The sequence below is a fragment of the Ochotona princeps genome, chromosome X, assembly GCF_030435755.1.
Source record: "Ochotona princeps isolate mOchPri1 chromosome X, mOchPri1.hap1, whole genome shotgun sequence".
Taxonomy (NCBI): Eukaryota; Metazoa; Chordata; class Mammalia; order Lagomorpha; family Ochotonidae; genus Ochotona; species Ochotona princeps.
In genome coordinates this window covers 27,556,277-27,562,011 of record NC_080865.1, presented here as the reverse complement: position 1 = coordinate 27,562,011, position 5,735 = coordinate 27,556,277, and the positions used below count along the sequence as shown (strand labels likewise).

Here is a 5,735-nt window from a genome sequence, read left to right as displayed (position 1 = left end):
AGGACATGAACTGGTGCTCACATAGGATCCTGACACATGCAAGGTGAGACTTTCAGCAACTAGACCACTGCGCTGGGCCTGTATTTGTGTATTTTTTTAAAAAAAGGATTTATTTGTTGTATTTGAAAGGCAGAGTTACAGATAGAGGGCAAGAGGGAGAGAGAGAGAGAGAATCTTCCATCTGCTGATTCATTGCCCAGATGGCCACAGTAGCCAGGTTTGGACCAGGCTTTATCTGCCATGTCACAATGCTGATTCCAGGAGATTTGTGTTTTGAACCATAGAGGGACAGGAGATAGAAAAGTGAAATGAGAAGATGGCAGGAGGAAGATGGGCACAGAATGTGGGGCGTGTGGGCAACTGCCAAAGCCATAGGTCACGTTCTGGTGCTTGTCCAGGGCAGGTTGATGAGCCTGTACAACAAACTCTTCCTTCTCTGCAGCATGGGAAGAAATCAATACCACATGACCATGACCACCAACAAATCAGGCATGTGAAGCCGACAACGCGCGGCAAGTGAGGGAGTGCTGGGGGTGCTTTCTGCCTGTGCCACTTAGGGCTGCTGCCAAGTTTCTCGCAATCTCTAAAGGCCCGTGAGCTGTTGTCTGGGATCTATTTGGCTGTAGAAGTTTGTCATTTCAAGCTGTGTCCCTAGAAAGCCATGAGGTGGCTTTTTATTGCATTCTGTGTCCCATAGCTTTGTAGCCATATCAGGAACAGTTAAGTTGTCATGGATGTGTGAATCCCTACTGTTCGTTTTCCAATCTTGACTGCATTGGTTGTCAGTGTCACAGGCTGGCTGACATCCATTATCAAACCAGTTGCCATCAGTCCACCCACCCACTTACTCAGGAAGCTCATTGAACACTTGCTGTGTTCAAGACACTGCACTAAGGACTTGGGGACAAACAAATATGAACAAAACATAGGGTCTGATCTCGAAGAGTGTAATAATGACAGCTGTAGTAGGTTGGATTATGTGCAAGTGCTAACTCCCACTACCTGTGGGACTTGACTTGGCAATATGGCCTTTGTTGATGCAGTTAAGTTCAGGATCTGGGCATAAGATCGTTTTGGATTTGGATGGGCTGTAATCCTAAGCTCAAGGTCCTTGTAAGAGATGGAAAATAGCAGCTGTGTGCAGATGGAGGGAGAGAGACTCAGGCCACTTCCAGCAAAGAAGTGCCATGGCTTCCTACTGGCACCTCTGAAAGCCAGGAGCGCAGCTTGGCTGGTGTCCCCTGAGAGTCTGCAGAGGGACCCTGCCATGGGACACTTTGGTTTTCTTCTTCTGGCTTCCAAAATAGGGATAGAATACATTTCTCTCTCTCTTTTTAAAAGATTTATTTATTTTTATTACAAAGTCAGATATACAGAGAGGAGGAGAGACAGAGAGGAAGATCTTCCGTCCGATGATTCACTCCCTAAGTGAGCGCAACGGCCGGTGCTGCGCCGATCCGAAGCTGAGAACCAGGAACCTCCTCCAGGTCTCCCACGTGGGTGCAGGGTCCCAAAGCTTTGGGCCATCCTCGACTGCTTTCCCAGGCCACAAGCAGGGAGCTGGATGGGAAGTGGAGCAGCTGGGATTAGAACCGGCGCCCATATGGGATCCCAGTGCGTTCAAGGCGAGGACTTTAGCCGCTAGGCCATGGCACTGGGCCCACATTTCTCTTATTTTAAGCCACTCAGTTTGGGGTTATTTATTATGGTGGCCCTAGAAAACCAATGGAGCAACTTGCAGTGACATAGAGGGCACCAGGCAGAAAGGGGGAGAGCCACCACATTGGGTGGGGGGGACAGTTTTGTGACATTTCAGAGAAAAACTTGGTTAAAGAGGGTGCTTGGGCAGGGCTAGTGCAGGAGAGGAAGCTGCTGAGAGGTTTTGTGGTGGTGACAATGTTTGTGATTGATCTTCAGGGAAAACTATCATTTTGGCTGTCAAAATCATGTTTGAGGGTGTAATAAATGATGAGGGTGTCATCACATAGTTCCTGTTAATTCACGCCCAGTCACGCTGAATATTGGTGCAGCAAGCAAAGAAGCAGACAGCGCCCTCTGGCGGGAACGTAACACCTCTCCTCAGCCATAACCAGCCACCCTCAGTAACTCCATTTCATGACAGTTTTGTAGAGGTAATCAATCCACATAGAACTGCTGCTTTTGTTCAGTGGCTAAATCCTTGCCTTGGAAATGCTAGCATCCATATATGCACCACTTTGTGTCCTGGTTGCTCTACTTCCCATCCAGCTCTGTGCTTGTGGCCTGGGAAAACAATAGAGGACGGCCCAAAGTCTTGGGACCCTGCAACTGCATGCAAAACCCAGAAGAAGCTCCTGGCTCCTGGTTTTGGATCAGCATGACTCCAGCTGTTACTGCCATTTGAGGAGTGAACCAGTGGATGCAAGTTCTTTCTTTCTGTCTCTGCTTCTCTGCAAAAACCTGCCTTTCCGGGCCCGGTGGCATGGCCTAGCGGCTAAAGTCCTTGCCTTGAAAGCGCCAGAATCCCATATGGGCGCCGGTTCTAATCCTGGCAGCTCTGCTTCCCATCCAGCTCCCTGCTTGTGGCCTGGGAAAGCAGTCGAGGACGGCCCAAAGCTTTGGGACCCTGCACCCGCGTGGGAGACCCGGAAGAGGTTCCAGGTTCCTGGCTTCGGTTCGGCGTGCACCGGCCCATTGCGGCTCACTTGGGGAGTGAAACATCGGATGGAAGATCTTCCTCTCTGTCTCTCCTCCTCTCTGTATATCCGGCTTTCCAATAACAATAAAATCTTTAAAAAAAAAAAAAAACCTGCCTTTCCAGCTGGCGTGGATTTGCTCATGCCTTGCTGGGTGGGACACAAAGATTAGTCACTCCTCACCATGGTGTTGAGGATTTTCCTGCACACCCCCCCCAAAAAAATGTTCTGCACCTTAATTGTCGACAAATGTCTAGTTAGAGTTACAAGCCAGTCTAGATTATCCTAAAATCTGCCAAGATAAGCAAAATTATACTTCAACACAACAAATGGCTAAATACTAAAATGAAATAGACACGAGACAGCTGAATGGTACCTTATAGCCATTTTAAGGTATATAGCAGCCGGTTCTGTATATAAACTAAAATTGAAATGTCAATGAGCTAATCATAGGTTGTGGTTAGAACTTGCTTTTTTTTTTTTTTAACATACTGGTTACGCAAAACCATGTCAATTCCATAATGTTACAAATTGCTGTTAATGTTATATTGGGACTCTTAATTGACTGGGATGATATTCTACCAGCTCTAACTTCGGACCAGAAATGGTCTCCCCAAGAAACTGTTCAACCCATCTGGACAATAAGTTGCTGGACTCTATGCTTGGTATATGTTTGCAAGGAAAGAATCTTGATTAAATTTGAACTGTAATACTGCATCAAGGTGGAGGAATCCACCAGGGGGGAAGGGGCGTGGGGAGGGGTGGGGGGATTCCCAGAGCCTATGAAACTGTCACATAATGCAAAATAATTAATAAAAAAAACCTGCCTTTCCAATAAAAAATAAATCTTTAAAATAAATAATGAAAAAAAAATTACTGTCTCCCAGATGCATTGTCAGCAAGCAGGAGAACGGAGCAGTGCCAGTATGTGGATGCAGGCACTCTGATAACCGGTGTGGGCCTCCCAAGTAGGGTCTTAATCATTATGCCAAATGCCTGCCGCAGTAGTGATTTTTAAAAATATTTACTTATTTTTATTTGAAAGGGAAATTTATATAGAGAGAAACAGAGACAGAGAATTGGAGGTCTTCCTTCTGCTGATTCTCTTCCCAGTGCTTGCAACAGTCAGAGCTGGGCTGGTTTGAACCTAGGAACTTAAAGAGTTTTTTTCAGGTCCTCCACATGGGTGGGTGCAGTGGCCCAAGCATTTAGATCATCTTTTGCTGCTTTCCCAGGCATGTTAGCAGGGAGGTGGAGCAGAAGTGGAGCGGCCAGAGCTGAAATGGTTGGCCTTATAGGATGTGGACACTGTAGGCAGAAGCTTTACTTACTATACCACAGCACTGAACCCAATTTTTAAAGACTGAGATATAATTCATATACCAGTAAATTTACCCTTTGAAATTGTGCAATTCAGAGTTTTTCATTGCTTTTAGTATATACTCACAAAGTTATGCAATCATTGTTCATACCCTCAAGACTTTGATCATTCTGCAAAGGAACTGCCTATTAGCAATTACCCCTGTGCTCTAGACTACCTCTGGCAATCACGACTGTTGCCTCTCTAACCAGATCTGTTGGTTCTGGACATGTCCTGGGAATGCAATCAGATGGGGCCTTTGTAGCTAGCTTGTTTTGCTAAGCATATTTTCTTTTCCTTTCTTTTTTTCTTTGTCTCTCTTTTTATATTTTTCTCTCTCCCCTTCCTTCCCTTAAAATTTTTAAAGATTTGTTTATTTTTATTGGAAAGGCATATCAGATTTACAGAGAGAAGGAGAGACAGAGAGGAAGATTTTCTGTCCATTGATTCACCTCCCAAATGGTCACAACAGCTGGAGCTGAGCCAATCTGAAGCCAGGAACCAGGAGCTTCTTTCAGGTCTCCCACATGGGTGCAGGGTCCCAAGGCTTTGGGCCATCCTCCATTGTTTTCCTTGGTCATAAGCAGGGAGCTGGATGGGAAGTGGAGCAGTGGGGACATGAACTGGTACCCCTATAGGATCCTGGCACCTGCAGGTGTAGGATTAACCAATTGAGCCATTGCCCCGGACCCTGCTGGGTATATTTGGGTATATTGCTTGCTTGCTCTCTTGCTTCCTTCCTTCCTCTCTCTCTCTTTATACCCCCCTTTCTCCCTGTCTTTCTTTCTTTCTTTCTTTTTGCAAAATTGTATGTCATCCTTGTGAAGGGGGCATGCTAATTTTCTCTGATTCTTCCAGTTTTAGCATATGTTCTGCCAAAGTGAGTACTTTTTCTTAAGAGTTTTAAAATTTGTTTTTACTAGAAAAGCAAATTTACAGAGGAGAGGGAGAGACAGAGAGAAAGATCTTCCATCTGTTGCTTCACTTCCCACTTGCCCACAACAGCCAGAGCTAAGCTGATCTGAAGCCAGAATCCTGGAGCTTCCTTTGTGTCCCCCACGTGGTTGTAGGGTCCCCAAAGCTTTGGGCCATCCTCGACTGCGTTCCCAGGCCACAAGCGGGGAGATGGATGGGAAGTGGACAGCTGGGATACAAACTGGTGCCCACATGGGATCCTGGCACTTGCAGGGTAAGGACTTTAGCCACTAGGCTACTGTGCCAAACCCTGCTGAGCATATTTTCAAGGGTCATCCAGACTGTGGCATGAGTCAGAATCCCATTCCTATTTTATGGCAGAGTAATATTCTGTGATATGGATCTAATACAGATGTCTGCAACAGACAGATACAAGGCAGGTCGAAGCCAGGAGCCAGAAGCTTCTTCCGGATCTCCCACATGGGTGCAGGGTCACAAAGACTTGGGTCATCTTGCACTGCCTTCCCAGGTAAGCTGGATCAGAAACGGAGCAGCCAGGATTAAAACGGGCACCCATATGGGATTTTAGTACTTCAAGTGGTGGCTTTTTGTGGGGGGGGGGTACATCACAATGAACAATTTATTTATTTTAGATTTTTTATTTATTTACTTAAGAGCTTCATTCTGTGGATGGCTCTGTTCAGGCCTGGGCTGAGGCTGAAGCTGGGAGCCAGGAGTTCATTTCAGGCCTGCCATGTGGGTGGTGGGAACTGAAATGCTTGAGC

At 46.3% G+C, this 5,735-nt stretch overlaps 1 non-coding gene across 1 annotated transcript; it reads right to left on the bottom strand.

The window, feature by feature from the left end:
- Positions 1–4,817: 4,817 nt before the first annotated feature.
- Positions 4,818–4,923, bottom strand: LOC118760590 (U6 spliceosomal RNA). Its single transcript, XR_004996869.2, has one exon. It is a non-coding gene; the product is annotated as a U6 spliceosomal RNA (small nuclear RNA).
- Positions 4,924–5,735: the final 812 nt, after the last annotated feature.